We start from the raw sequence: 16,851 nt of genomic DNA, 5'->3' as shown, positions 1-16,851 counted from the left end.
TTGTGTCATTTTAAATAAATAAGACATTGATATTGGTTTAATGAAAAGAGCTGCATCTTAAATTTAGTAAAATTACCATAACTTCTAATCTTGTGGCTTTAGACTCTCTAGTCCACAGGCAATAAGGAGGTTTGTTTTGGAAAAGGATTGCTATTGTCTTTATTTAAAAGCTAAACTATAAACCAAGTTCCTCCCTAAGTTAGTTTGGGATCTGCCCAGGAATGACAAGAACAGCTTCGAGGTTAAGAGCAAGATGGAGTCAATTAGGTTAAAACTTTTTTCACTATCTCAGTTATAATTTTGCAATGGCAGTTTCATAACTTTAAATTATGACTATCACAGTTTTCATAAATAAACTAGGTGAACAATTAAAATAATCGGGTAAATGTAATAGGATAAATACTTGTAGACAAGCTGGTCATAATTTAGAATATAAAGTTATATAAAATTAAATAATAGATATTTCATTATTTGGGTATTTTCCAATAAATATATATTGGAGGAAAACATTATTTTTAAAAATAATGGGAGTGTCCTTGTTTTTTTTTTTAAAAAAAGATGAACAAGTTTTGTCTAATTCAAAGCTTATTTAAAGGTTATGTATAAAACAAGGCAAAAGGAAATAGAAAATAAAAGGAGATGTAAAAATAGTTATAAAAATAACGAGATGTTTTATAGCAGTCAGAAAGCTTAAAGAGAAATAATTTTATATGAGAAAGATCTGGTATGGAAAATTTAGTCCTAAAATAAAATGACTGGTTGTTCAAGAAGGATGATATTCAGGAAAAACCAGAAAGTTAAAACGTGTCATGAATGGTCAATGTAAGTCACAATAAGAGGATTTTAAAAAAACTTCAATATTATCAAGTTGTCATATTATTACTAAGCTTTGGTTTGCTTAGAAAAAAATATTTTCTAAGATAAATATTTTTAAAATTAAGGTTATTACATCCACGTATCTTCCTGTATGTGTTTTTAAAGTCCTTGTGACATTGAGTTACAACAGGGCTTTGATAAAAAGGACAAGTCTTGTTAAATATTGGTTTAAAAATTGTTAAACACTGACAGCAATTAAAGCCTCACCCTCAGGCTCTGTAGAAGATGACAATCAAAATAACTGCATTACTGAGACACAGAGAAAGAAATTAAAGTTATTCAACTCCTCAAGGCCTAGGGACTATATAGCAGGAGGAGTGGGTACATACATTTTAAGGGTCAATTTTGGAAAATAAAATAAGTTCAGTTTCTCTGTAAATTAATCATTAACATCAAAGGCACACTGATGCAAGACAATCATATGGGCCCCTGCATCAGATTAACGAGGTTTTCTTGAAGAATTAACCAACTCCTTATTAAAGGTTAGAAAAGGCTTATGGACACGATTAAAATTTTATAGATTGTTTATAAAATTTTGAAAGACAAATTTAATTGGCTTCATGCTGTTTTTATTAGGGCTTATTGTTTGGAAAATTAAGTCTTCTCCCTCAAATAATAAAAGTTTTCACCTTTCAAAAAAATCCCTGAGTAATCACTTTAGTTACATGAATGACTTATTTTGCAATGACCTGTAATCCTGTTTTGTGATATCAAGTGATTAAAACATTTGATATTTGACAAACTTTCCAAAATCAAATAATAAATTACATGTTTTCCTGAACTAATTAATTCTTTAAGATATTAGGTTCACTGAAGTTGAAAAAATAATGTAACTTGGCTTATTTGGTACAAAAATTATACAGGAAACATTGTCAAATATGAAATGATGTTGGGTTTTCTTTAGGTTATATTTGTATAAATATGTTATTGGTATATGTTCCAAAATTATGGGAAGCTCCTATAATTCTGATATAACTTAGTGTATATTATCACCAATAATCATAATTGTTATGTTAAAATTTTTGTGTGACACAGAGGTAACAAATTTCCTTGTCAACCGTGTCTTTGACTATGGCTGCCCTAAAACTTTTTGTCATCCACAGACAATTGTTTTTTGTTTTGGTCCTCTTTATAGGGGTGGTTTTATAATCAAATTATAGCTGATTATAAAACCACCCCCATAATTTTATAGCTGATTATAAAACAACCCCTATAAAGTTATCAGAAATGCAGCTTTCTGATAACTTTGGTGATATCAGAAGAGAGGAAAAACATTCAGGACCCATGGAAAACTAAAATGTTCATTACTCTCAAGCACAACAGGAAATAACTGCATAGACTGAACTAATCTTTTTGACTTTTTGCTTAAAATATTTGCTGATCCTCCATTTTATTTTTCAGAGTCTTAAAACTTTTCTTTTGACCTACTGACAGTTTGAACAATTTAGTATACTCCTGTGAACAAAATTTGGAGCATATTTGTTTGTCTACCTCATTTATCCAGAATTTGGAAACTTTGTATTTTTAACTTATGATAATACAGTTATTTGCATAAGTGAAGTACAAACCTGCTTTCATTTGTAATAGGACATAATTGCAGAAACTGGTTATTTTACCAAGGCTTTAACTGGAATGGTGTGCTTTCCTTTAGGGAATCAGACTTGACTTACGGAGCCAGTAAAGCTCTTGGAAAAACTGGCTTCATATTTTGTTTACACAGTCTACGTACAGGTATCTGACCTGCGGTAAGTAAAGACTGTCACTTTCTGACAGGTCCAGAAGCCCCAAGTTTATTCTGGAACCTCAAAAGGAGACAAAATTAACACAACTCATAGTGTCTGATGGTAAAGCCACGGCTGGGATCAGCTTTAAAAAGTCTTTTCTGACATTCCTCCTACGGAAAAAGTTCCATCAAAGCTAATTTAAAAGCCCATGTAAAAAAATTATTCTTGCTGCACTGTATACAAATAATTAAGCCAAGTATAATAAGGCAAATCAGTCCTACCATGGTTTGTCTTTAGTAAAAATGGGAAACTGGAGAGAGAGAAAAATATGTTTCAAACTATATTACACCTGTTGTTAGATTCTATGTTGCCTAATGTCTTTTTAAATTTTCATTATTTTATCCAGTTTGAAGAAGCAAATTCTGATTTTTCTTGGCTACAAGTCTTCAAAATGATATTTCCTACTTTTTAAATTTGTTTCAGTTTTTCCTAACTTGGAGTCACTGAAAACTAAGCTGTGCGTTCTTAAATCCTTGCAAACTAAAGCCAGACAACTTAACATTTCACAAGAAAATAACAGCAACCTATTTAAATACATAAGCCACTTTCACACCTACCTACTAATATATTGTCTTCAGAGTAATATAGATTTTATATTATATATAAATTTTTTATATATGATTTTTAGATCCTATATAGATTTTTCCAGGATTTTTCTTTTGCTTTTGTTTTTCTGCCTTTCTCTCTCATTTTCTATTCACAGAACATGAAACTTTAAAACCTGCTAAATACGAGCTTTTGGAACATACCCATCTAGGAATAAACTGTTCTAACCATGAGAGATCAGATGAAATGTCAGACCAGAGACTCACTTTCTCCTAAAATGCTTTCTTCAAAAGATTTTAAAAAAGAAAAGTGGGGAAATGTGAAAAGAAAATATCTTGGATCCCTTCAAGCTGGGGACCATTCAGGGCAAATCTGCCTCCCATTCTATTCAAAGTCATTGCTCTGCTCAAAGAGACAGATGCATATTCTGATTGCTACCTTTGGAAAGACTTACTAGAAACCCAAGAGAATATAACCACTTTTCTCTCACCTACCTGTGACCTGGAAACCCTCAGTGTGTTGGGGACAGGGAGTGCTTTGCATTGTTCCTGCCTTTCTGGACAGAATTAATGTACTTCTTACATATATTGATTGATGTCTCATGTCTCCCTAAAATGTGTAAAACCAAACTGTGCCCCAGCTACCTTGGGCGCAAGTTGTCGGGACTTCCTAAGGCTGTGTCATGGGCACATCCTTAACCTTGGCAAAATAAGCTTTTTAAATTTTCTGAGACCTGTCTCAGATTTTCTGGGTTCAGTTGCTCACATTTCATAAATACTGAACAAATTTCCCACATTCTTCCATAACAGTTACTAGACTTTCTTATGTGTAAATATATGATATTAAGGCTCAGAGATACATCCTGGAGGAATGCTTAATTCATAATATAACATGTTTCTTTCAAGACTTTCATTTGGCACATTGCAGGCCTGTTGTCAAAACAACCTTGTGTACCTTTTTCAGGTGTAGTAAGACCAGATATCCATAATGAAGTTTCAATCAATCAATCAATAGATAAATGAATTTAAATAAATCAATTAGTAAAAGGCATTTATTAAAGGGCACCAAGTAAAAAGGGTCAGGCAGCTTATGATTAAGACCAAAACTACCAGATGGCTTACACTAAGGGTTTTTAAGACTGAAAGGCAGAGAGTACACACAAATTTGTAAATCAGTAAGTGAATATATTGAGGTGACATATTGGTTTTGGCCTAAGAGAATGGCATAACTTGTAGTGGGGACTTACAAGACATGGAAGGATTCAAAGATTTTCTGATTTGTGATTAAGGAAGTGAAACTGTCTGAAAATTTGTGATCAGTAGAAAATAATGTTCAATCTGGCTTGCAGATGTAACCTCCTACAGACCCCTCAGGAAGAAACACAGAACAAAAAATGGTGGTCAGAGTCCATTCCATAGTTCCTCCTTACCTGAGGTCTATATGCTAGTGCATCCATTTGGTAGAAATCCTGGTTTCTGAGAAACAACTCAGGGTCATATGTTAAGCTTTGATTTTTAGTTTCTATAAGGAACCCCATGTTTTCATGACTCAATTCCTTGCTATTCTTTTAACCTATTATTACCTTCCTGCTATCAAGTGGCTCATTTACTTCTCATAGCTAGAAAGGTACCTGAAATTTCTGTGAAAGGATTCAAGATTTTCCTTTATTTCCATGGTTGTGGTGGTCCACAGGCTCATATGAGGGGTCCCTGTACCATCTCAAACCCTAAATAAATCCTTGTCCGCTTGTGGGACTTCTAAATTTTTTCTATTTTTCTCTTGCTTTTGTGTCACTTGCTGCTTTCAGGTGAGAAAATTCCTATTCAACCTTGGCTGATGAATACCATCTTCACTGGCCAAGACATTTGGATTACTATTTATATATAAATTATGTCAGAGGTGCCAAAGGTTCAGTATAAAATAATACACATCAGTTGATCTGTAATTATTTAATAGGAAGGTGGGTAAATTACTATGTCAACAAAAATGAAAATCTAGAAGACTTGCTAAAAGTCTTTAAAACATTAAGCTGGGTGAGAAAAGGATAAAAGATTTTAACATTCTCTCCAAGAAATTGTTAAAGATATATGTGCTGACTAAAGCAAAAGTTTTAAATTGGACTTTTAAAAATTTATCACTAAGAACTAAAAACAATTTTGAATGATTACTCCTCGAAGAATATAAAGAGCATACTTATCTATAGTATGGATAATCTATACAAAGAAATGTCATGTAGACATTTATGGATTGAGGTGGACAGAATAATGGTTTACAGCCAATGTCTGCAGCTACTGGGTAAAGGGAAAATCAAACAACGTGATGAAGTTCACATGGGAACATAACAAAGTGGCTGGCTCTACATTCAGAGTAAGTGTTAGTGTTTTGCATATAGAAATTAATGATGTTTTGTGAACTTTTTGTGAATAGTGCAAACTTAGCCATAAAATACAAACTTTCACATCTCTTTCTAAGAATGACACTCAGCAAATTTTACCTTGTAGCTCCCAGAAGAATCTTTGTACTTCTTGTCCTATTGAACTAGTGGCATTTCAGGGAACATTCTAGAAAATGATAAAACAGAGAATATGTGACATCTGTCTTTTCTTCTTTTTTTTTTTTTTTTTTTTGAGACGGAGTTTCACTCTTGTTACCCAGGCTGTAGCGCAATGGCGCGGTCTCGGCTCACCACAACCTCCGCCTGCTGGGTTCAGGCAATTCTCCTGCCTCAGCCTCCTGAGTAGCTGGGATTACAGGCACGCGCCACCATGCCCAGCTAATTTTTTGTATTATTAGAGATGGGGTTTCACCATGTTGACCAGGATGGTCTCGATCTCTTGACCTCGTGATCCACCTGCCTCGGTCTCCCAAAGTGCTGGGATTACAGGCGTGAGCCACCGTGCCCAGCGACATCTGTCTTTTCTAATAAAAGTCAAATTCCCATTTGATTTAGGAAAAAGTGACCTGTAAAAAGATTTAAATAATTAAAATGTCTATTTGATATTATAAATTCATTTTGTAACAAAAAACAAAAATCTTAATACACAATTCAAAAAATAGATTATACACTATGCTTATGTAATCAAAACCAAGAAATTTAACCTAGTGCTAAGGATATTTACACACCAAAACCAGAAACCAGTAAGAAATATTACAAGAAAATGACCTGGTGATATGTCTTTGGTCACCAAGTATAATAATGGTCGAACAAACATTTTTTTTTTTTTTTTTTTTTGAGACGGAGTTTCACTCATGTTACCCAGGCTAGAGTGCAATGGCGCGATCTCGGCTCACCACAACCTCTGCCTCCTGGGTTCAGGCAATTCTCCTGCCTCAGCCTCCTGAGTAGCTGGAATTACAGGCACGCACCACCATGCCCAGCTAATTTTTTTTTTTGTATTTTTAGTAGAGACGGGGTTTCACCATGTTGACCAGGGTGGTCTCAATCTCTTGACCTCGTGATCCACCCGCCTCGGTCTCCCAAAGTGCTGGGATTACAGGCTTGAGCCACAAACATATTTTTATATATAAGAAGGGAATTTCCAGCCCCACCAAAAAAGCAGGGAGCTGCTTTCCTTGGGCATGTAGAATTCATGATGAGGCTCTGAATTCACAGGCTCCCCTTGTGGCCCAGCTCTTGGTAGGGGTGCTCTAGAGGAGGAGGCCTATGTCCACAGGGTCCTCTACAGCAGTGAAGAACGCAACTAGGGCATTCCCCACCACTGCCCGTTGTTCAAGATATGGAATACATATAGTGGGGAATGGTGATAGTGGGACTCACTTAAGATTGACAAGGATATTGGAGACAACAGCAATATACTATGGGTTCTCAATATTTAGCTTCTTTCAATGCACAGCTAGGGATACTGGTGTAATTTCCATGCATAGTAGTCAGTACAGAACATGGATTAGGCACCATTGGATGAATATCCTGGACTACTTTATTGATGGCTCTCAGGTTTTGAACAAATTGATATTTGTTGAAGCATGGCTTCTTTACAAGCAGGATAGGGGTATTGCATGGGTATCTTCAAGGATGGATCAGTGCACTTTTCAGAAATTTTTGCAAGACATGCTGTATTCTGTCAAAACCTTCCTTTATTAATGGGTACTAGTTGTTTTCAGGTTTTTAAAATTTGTTTGGTTTTCTTTCCCCAGGCACGGTAGCTCCTTCTTTTATTTCTATATGCATCAACTGTGTATTCTTTGCCTTTCCTGGGATCCCACCTGCCCATTCACAATTACTCATTCTCTCACAGACTTCTGGGAAAAAGGGAGCTTCCTCTTTCTTCTTAGGTGAAGTGAGTAACATCAGTAGTTGCATTGCTTACTCTAGAAGGACCTATAGACATAGTTGTTTCTCTCAGGAGAAAGTTACATCAGCATTTAATTTGTATAACAGGTCTTCTCCCAGCAAAGAGATTGGGCATTTTGGCTTAAGGAGAAACCTGTGCCTTAGTTCCAGATTTCCTAATTTGCATTCCAAAGGCTGTAGAAAAGCCTTTTGTTGCATTCCTCTTGCGACTCCCATCACAGGTAATATTATTTTGGTTCAACAATGCAATGAAGAAACTGCATCAACTAATGGGCAAAACAACCAGCCTGTAATAAAATGGCAGCATCAAATTCACACATAACAACATTAACATTAAATGTAGAACAACCTAAATGCCCCAATCAAAGGACACAGACTGGCAAATTGGATAAAAAGTCAAGACACATTGGTGTGCTATATTCAGGAGACCCATCTCACATGCAAAGACACACACAGACTCAAAGCAAACGGATGGAAGATTTACCAAGCAAATGGAGAGAAAAAAAAAGCAGGGTTGCAATCCTAGTCTCTGATAAAACAGACTTTAAACCAACAAAGATCAAAAGAGACAAAGAAGGGCATTACCTAATGGTAAAAAGATCAATGCAACAAGAAGAGCTAACTATCCTAAATATATATGCACCCAATACAGGAACACCTAGATACATAAAGCAAGTTCTTAAGAAACTACAAAGAGACTTAGACTACCACACAATAATAGTGGGAGACTTTAACACTCCACTGTCAGTATTAGACAGATCAACAAGACAGAAAATCAACAAGGATATCCAGGACTTGAATGCAAATCCGGATCAAGTGGATCTAAAAGACATCTACAGAACTCTCCACCACAAATCCACAGAATATACATTCTTCTCAGCACCACATTGCACTTAGTCTAAAATTGAACACATAATTGGAAGTAAATCATTCCTCAGCAAATGCAAAAGAACGGAAATCAAAACAATCTCTCAGACCACAGTGCAATCAAATTAGAACTCAGGATTAAGAAACTCACTCAAAACCACACAACTAACGGAAACTGCACAACTTGCTCCTGAATGACGACTGGATAAACAATGAGATGAAGGAGAAGCAAAGAAGTTCCACAAAAATTATGATTGAAGAAACAACGTACCAGAATCTCTGGGACACATTTAAAGCAGTGTCTAGAGGAAAATTTATCGCAATAAACACCCATATGTGAAGTGAGGAAAGATCTAAAATTGACACCCTATCGGCAAAATTGAAAGAGCTAGAGGAGGCCAGGCGTGGTGGCTCACGCCTGTAATCCCAGCACTTTGGGAGGCCGAGGCAGGTGGATCACAAGGTCAAGAGATCGAGACCATCCTGGTCAACATGGTGAAACCCCATCTCTACTAAAAAATACAAAAAATTAGCTGGGCATGGTGGCGCGTGCCTGTAATCCCAGCTACTCAGGAGGCTGAGGCAGGAGAATTGCCTGAACCCAGGAGGCGGAGGTTGTGGTGAGCCGAGATCGCGCCATTGCACTCCAGCCTGGGTAACAAGAGCAAAACTCCGTCTCAAAAAAAAAAAAGAAAAAAAAAAAAAGAAAAAAAAGAAAGAGCTAGAGGAGCAAAACAAACAAACAAAAAAATCCAAAAGATAGCAGAAGACAAGAAATAACTAAGATAAGGACAGAACTGAAGGACATAGAGACACAAAAAACCTTCAAAAATCAATAAATCCAGGAGCTTGTTTTTCCAAAAGGTTAACAAAATATACAGACTACTAGCCAGACTAATTACAAAGAAAGAAGAATCAAATAGATGCAAGAAAAAATGATTAAGGAGATGTCACCACTGATTCCACAGAAATACAAACTACCATCAGAGATTACTACAAACAAGTCTATGCACATAAACCAGTAAATCTGGAAGAAATGGAAAATTTGTGGACACTTACACACTCCCAAGACTAAGCCAGGAAGAAGTTGAATCCCTGAATAGACCAATAACAAGGTCTGAAGTTGAGGCAGCAATTAATAGCCTACCAACCAAAAAATGACCAGGTCCAGACTGGATTACAGCCGAATTCTACCAGACACACTAAGAGGAGCACGTACCATTCCTTCTGAAACTACTCCAAACAATACGAAAAGAGAGAATTCTCCCTAACTCTTTCTAGAAGACCAACATCATCCTGATACCAAAACCCAGCAGAGACACAACCAAAAAAGAAAATTTCAGGCCAATATCCATGATGAACATTGATGCAAAAATCTTCAATAAAATACTGGCAAACTGAATCTAACAGCACATCAAAAAGCTTATCCGTAATGATCAAGTAGACTTCATCCCAGGGGGTGCAAGGCTGGTTCAACACACACAAATCTATGAATGTAATCCACCACATAAACAGAACCAAAGACAAAAACCACATGATTATCTCAATAGATGCAGAGAAGACCTTCGACAAAATTCAACAGCTCTTCATACTAAAAACCCTCAATAAACTAGGTATCAATGGAACGTATCTCAAAATAATACAAGCTATTTATGACAAACCCACAGCCAATATCATACTGAATGGGCAAAAACTGGAAGCATTCCCTTTGAAAACTGGCACTAGATAAGGATGCCCTCTCTCACCATTCCTATTCAATACAGTATTAGAACTTCTAGCCAGAGCAATTAGGCAACAAAAAGAAATAAAGGGGTGAAGGACATGAACAGGCACTTTTCTAAAGAAGACATCTATGAGGCCAACAAACACATGAAAAAATTCTCATCAGCACTGGTCATTAGAGAAATGAAAATCAAAACCACATTGAGATATCATCTCACGCCAGATAGAATGGCGATCATTTAAAAATCTGGAGACAACAGATGGTGGAGAGGATGTGGAGAAATAGGAATGCTTTTACACTGCTGGTGGGAGTGTAAATTAGTTCAACCATGTGGAAGACAGTGTGGCGATTCCTCAAGAACCTAGATTCATGTGTTCCAATTTCAAAAGTTACTACAAAGAAATCATAATCAAGATTTGTGTCACTAGTATAAACATAGACTTACCAACAAAAAAAAATAGAACTGAATTTCATAAATTAACCTTTTCTTTTGTGGTCAAATGATATTACAAGATTGCTAACTCAATTCAATATGGAAAACAGGTTTCCATCAAATGTTGCTAGGACAACTGAGTATCTACAATCAAGCTGAACTTCTCTCACATACCATATACATACTGGGATCAAAATGGTCATATATCCAAATATAGGAGCTAAATAGAACAAACCCACAGACGATAATATGTGAATACATATTTGTTATCTTAAGTTAAACAATAATTTCTATATTTCTAAGACATGACAGCTAAAGTCCAAGAATAGTTAAGTAATAAACATGGGCTGGACATGGTGGCTCACGCCTGTAATCCCAGAACATTGGGAAGCCAAAGCAGGTAGATCGCCTGAGGTCACAAGTTTGAGACCAGCCTGGCCAACATGGTGAAATCCCATCTCTACTAAAAATACAAAAATTAGCCAAGTGTGGTGGTGGGTGCCTGTAATCCCAGCAACTCATTAGGCTGAGGCAGAAGAATCACTTGAATCCAGGAGGCAAAGATTGCAGAGAGCCAAAATCACACCACTGCACTCCATCCTGGGTGACAAAGTGAGACCGTCTCAAAACAAACAAACAAAAAAATATGAATATATTTAACTTCATAGAATTAAAATCCTTGGAATTCAGAGTACTTCACTAAAAGTAAAAAGACAACACAAAGTATAGAAGAAAACCTTTGCAGTCACAGCAGAAAAGGGTCTATTATCCACAAAATATAAAAGTATTTTACAGCTAAAAAATAGTAAGACAAATATCACAATCAAATTGGTAAATTATTTGAATACATATTTCTCTAAAGATACTACTGTCATGTCTAATTACCACACGATGTGAGGCCTAAGTCTTTTGCATTAGGAAAATGCAAATCTAAACAGATACACTTTACAAATTTAAAGGACATATTGCAAAAAAGAAAAAAAAAGCAAAATGCAAAAATGCGAAATACTGTGTGTAATTCTAGTTTTGTGACACTCTGGAAAGTGAAAAAGCATAGAGACAATAAAATTTTTGGCATTTACCAGGGGCTTGGAAGAGAGGCAGGTCAAATTGGTGAGGCACAGCAGATTTCCTCTGGGAAATGAAATTATCGTAGTATCATACTGTAATGATAAATACATGATTATATTGTACAAATCCTAAATAAGCAAATACAAATAAGCAAATTAAAAACCTTATACAGTAGGTAGGAGATAGCATGGGACTATGCACGTAATACAACTGTGTAACATATCAGTGAAATAATCTTACTGAAGGAAGGTGGGGGGGAAACCAGCTGGTCCCATCAACTTAGCATAAATGGATTTTCTGAGTCTAGAGTAAAGATTTATCCTTAAGTACTTTACTTGGTCAAGTTGTTTTCTCAAGGGAGTATACATTTCCAATTCTTAAACCACTATACATGTCTTTTGGATTATGTGATTAAATAATAGAACCATTTTATCACTGTTAGAGTGTTAGGCTACATACAAGTAAGCGAGAATAGATGCACTGATTCATGTGGTACCAGATTACATCATGTAGTGCTGGAGCATTATAAGGGATTCATGTTTCACTTACTAAAGATACATACAGAAACATGGTAAAATATTTATACATATGTGTGTATGTGTGTGCATATATATAAACATACATGTGTGTGCATATACATATATACATACGTATATATATGAATCAGTATACACAGATTTATTTGCTCTGTCAGCAGTCAAGATCATGAATACAGATGCTACAGGAGTGATCCAGGCCCATGTCTCCATTTGTAATTCAATTTTCCAATAAAAAGAACTAGTGCTCTGTGGAAAAAAAAAAAAGTTAATACTAGGTTTGTGAGGGAATCAGTACAATTAGCCTGAGCCCTGGTAATGCCAGAAAAAAATAAAATGCCAAACAATGACATAAACAACTAAACAACCACATAGCAACATCAAAGCTTAATGATGGTGGTATGTCAAACTTGACAGAGGATTCAACAGCCAACACTGCAACAATTTAAACAATCAAATAAATGAAGTAATAGAAGTAAGGAGTAAAATAAATATCCATGTTTGGTTCTGACATAAAATGACTGAATAAATATAGTAATTATCAAAGGAGAACAGACACATGTTCATGGTGAAAGTTCCAAAAAACTTTTGTAGAAATTCTATCCATAATGTTTTTTTTTTTTTTTTTTTTGGTTTTTGTTTCAAGATGGAAGATTGGAGGCTTTGTAAGTGCACCTCCCTGCTTGGAAACAGAAAAATCGTGTGTAGATTTACACTATAAATTTGTATCCAACAAACATAGAAACTCAACAGAAAAACAGAAAGAAACTTGGGATAATTAGAAAGGAGCAGCAGGCAGCAACTTGCACTGTGTGTCAGATGCGAAACTGAGTCTTCAGAATGCAAAAGCGGGAAACTATCTCCTGAAACACACTCCCACTGGGGAGCCAGGCAATTCAGGCCATGGGGAAGCGCCTTAACTCCACCCAGCGCTGGATCTGGAAAGTGAAAAAGCATAGAGACAATAAAGTGTTTGGCATTTACCAGGGGCTTGGAAGAGAAGCAGGTCAAATTGGTGAGGCAGAGCAGATTTCCTCTGGGAAGTGAAATTACCATAGTATCATACTGTAATGATAAATACATGATTATATTTTACAAATCCTAAATAACTTTATAATGCAAATAAGCAAACACCCTATTCAATAAAAGGTGCTGGGAAAATAAGATAGCTACATGCGAAAGAATGAAATTGGATCCTTATGTCCCACCATATCCAAAAATCAACTCAAGATGGATTAAAGACTCAGATGTGAGACATGAAAGCAGAAAATCCTAGAACAAAAACTAGAAAAAAAAAATTGTCTGGACATTGGCCTGGGCAAAGAATGTGTTTGACTAAAACTCCAAAAGTAATTGCAACGTAAGAAAATAAACAAATGGGACTTAAATAAACTGAAAGGCTTCTTCATAGCAAAAGAAATAACAGAGTAAAAAGACAACCTACAGAATGGGAGAAAATATTTTAAAACTATACATCCAACAAAGGACTAATCAAGAATCTACAAGAAACACAAATCAGCAAGAAAAAAATGAATAATCCCATTAAAAAGTGAAAAAATGACATGAACAGATAGTTTTCAAAATATATACAGATGGCCAGAAAACACAGGAAAACAGTTCTACATGAATAAGTATCTCGGATGCAAATGAAAACCACAATGAGATATCACCCTACCTATTCAGAATGGCCATTATTAAAAAGTCAATAAATGATAAGATACTGGTGTGGATAAGGTAAAAAGGGAATGCTTACACACCTTTAGGTGGGGAATGTAAATTAGTTCAAGCTGTATGGAAAACAGTGTGGAGATTTTTCAATGAACTAAAAGCAGGTCAAACATTCAATCCAGAAATTCCACTACTGGGTATCGACCGAAATGAAGTCATTCAATCAAAAATACATCTGTACTTCTAGGTTTACAATTGCAAAAATATGAAAAATTATGAAATCAGTTGGAGTGCCCATCAACTACTCAGTGGATAAAGAAAATGTGGTATTTATACCACAAAATACTACTCACTCATAGAAAAGAACAACATTAAGTCTTTTGTAGCAATTTTGATGAAACTGGAGGTCATAATCATAAGTGAAGTAACTCAGGAACAGAAAACCAAATACTGCATGTTCTCACTTATAAGTGGGAGGTAAGCAATGGCTACGCAGGGACATAACAAAGTACAATCAAGAACATTAAACATTCAGAAAGGAGGAAGACTCAAAGGGGGTGAGGGATGAAAAATTACCTATGAGGTAACATTTAGATTATTCATGTGATGGGTACACTAAAATCCCAAACTTCACCACTATGCCAATCATCCATGTAACCAAAAACCACTTGAAACTATAAAGCTATTGAAATTTTTAATAATCTACTCAAAAAAAGCAGTGCAGCATGATTAACTACTTTTTAAGTGTGTGTTGTATATGATGACTTTTTTTCCTAGACATACAACATGAAAAAAGGGAAAAAATTATATTTAAAATTAAAGAAGAAATTTGTTAGAAACTACTTCATCCAGGTGATTAAATTAATATTGACACTGATAAAGTCTGTTGATAGACTGTGCCCTGGATATTATGGGATGAGAATGGCACTTTTCATCTGTGATTTTCCTCCCCTAAACCCACAAATTCAGTCTCATCATGAGAGAAACACCAGAGAAATCCCAAATTAGAAATGTCAATGATATCAAAAACAAGGAAACTCTGAGAAACGTAAAGACATGATATCTAAATGTGATAATGTGCCCTGGATGAAATTCTAAAACATAAACAACATTAAGTGAAAACTAAGAAATCTGAAGAAAGCATATATAGTACTTAATGATAATACATGATATTTGTTGGTTAATTTTGACAAATGTCCTACATTAATGCACAAGGTAAATAATAAGGGACGCTGTGAGTGGAGTATATGGAAACTCTTTACTATATTTGTAATTATTCTGCAAATGTAAAACTATTCTTTAAAAAAAAGTGTTTGTTTTTTAAGACAGGGTCTCACTCTGTCACCCAGGCTGGGGGGTAGCGGCATGATCTTGGCTCACTGCAACTTCTCCCTCTTTTCAAGTTACTCTCTGCCTCAGCCTCCCGAGCATCTGGGACTACAGGAATGTACCACTATGGCCAGCTATTATTTGTATGTTTAGTAGAGATGGGGTTTCACCATATTGGCCAAGCTGGTCTCGAACTCCTAACCTCAAGTGATCTGCCCACCTCAGCTTCCCAAAGTGCTGGAATTACAGGCATGAGCCACCATGCCCAGCCTAAAAATGTATTTTTGCAAGCTTAAGAAAACTGATGATTAGCAAAATTGTTGATACCTCCTTTGTGCATCTCCTTAACTTCATAGTTACCCTTAACCGCTAAACTTAACTATACTGTGACTTCTTTGCCATTCCATATTTTTAAAAATTATTTTTCTTCTTCAGTTTTTATTTATAAATATTACTTTTTAGGTCTTTTTTTTTGTCTTCAAATTTAGGTGACTGTGTTTAATTCATCCATATGCCTAGCATAAGCATGAGAAACCATCAAACAAAATCATATTGTGGGAAATTATATAAAATATCTGGCCAGTACTTTTCAAAGGGGTTAAGGTTACAAAAAACAAGTGAGACCAAGAGAATACCTGATTCATACAGGAGAATATCTGAGGTGTCAAGCAGACATTAAGTTGGTGTCCAGTTGTTAGCCCCACCTTCTCCTATCTATTTTAATCTCACTCCAGTGAGTATAAGCAGGAAATGTGACTTGCTTTGAAACAATACAGCAATACAAATATGTGGAAATGTCACTTAGATTCATACATTAAATACATTACATATGATTATGATATTCTTGCCAGAAATCTCTTTCCCTTGATGGATTTTATGAATCATTTTGCCATGTAAGAAAAAACCACTTGGCAAGGCACTTTATTCACTCTATTGCCAGTAGTCAGGAAGGAAGGGTTGTTTTGTGCAGCAGACTGCCCTAGAGTTGGAAATATTATATTTAAAATTAACCCAAGTCACTTTTCAAATACAACTATATTGCTTCACAGGTATTATGAAAATCTTATAACAACAACATAATCTTAATTCTATTCTCCTTTCCTTTATCTTATTGCTGGCATCTATTTCATACACACACACACACACACACACACACACACACACACACACGCACACACACACATACACAAACATACATGAAAATGTGCATATGTCTGTACATATATACATATAAATAAAAATAATATATATATACACATAATCTAATAATTTTTCCTATTATTTCCAAGAAATTTTCTCATAATAAGGATATAAAATATTAAACCAATAAAGTTAAAATCAAATGAAAAATGGAATAACATAAAATGCTAGTGAAAACCACAAAAGGCAGATAATGAATGGAAGATGAAGTAGGAAGAAATAACAAGGGCAACAAGTAGAAAACAGTCAAAAATATGGTAAATATTAATCCAATTATATCAATTATTACTTTGAATGTCCATGGTCTAACTGCACTAATTAAAGACACAACTTGACAAAGTGAATAAAAAAAAGACACAACACAAGATATGTTACCTGTAAGAAACCCAGCTTAGAGACAAAAGTAAATAAAATATACGATGTTAACTCTAATCAAAGTAAACAAGAGGAGCTATATTAATTACAGGCAGAGCAGACTTCAAAGCAAGGAAAGCTATCAGGATTAA

The 16,851-nt window shown here is 35.3% G+C and overlaps 1 long non-coding RNA gene across 1 annotated transcript in view; it reads right to left on the bottom strand.

Annotated features, from left to right (window-relative positions):
• LOC116537736 overlaps positions 1-16,851 on the bottom strand; it is a 196,714-nt gene that overhangs the window by 142,953 nt on the left and 36,910 nt on the right. Inside the window, exons 5-7 of the long non-coding RNA XR_004263296.1 lie at positions 12,263-12,397; positions 11,624-11,704; positions 5,701-5,767 (exon numbers count right to left, since the gene is read on the bottom strand). This is a non-coding gene — a long non-coding RNA (uncharacterized LOC116537736). The remainder of the gene's footprint in view (positions 1-5,700; positions 5,768-11,623; positions 11,705-12,262; positions 12,398-16,851) is intronic.

The sequence above is a fragment of the Sapajus apella genome, unplaced genomic scaffold (genome assembly GCF_009761245.1).
Source record: "Sapajus apella isolate SASKATOON/1434 unplaced genomic scaffold, GSC_monkey_1.0 scaffold113, whole genome shotgun sequence".
Classification (NCBI taxonomy): Eukaryota; Metazoa; Chordata; class Mammalia; order Primates; family Cebidae; genus Sapajus; species Sapajus apella.
The sequence above is the reverse complement of the archived record's forward strand: the minus strand, read 5'-3'. Positions and strand labels throughout refer to the sequence as shown.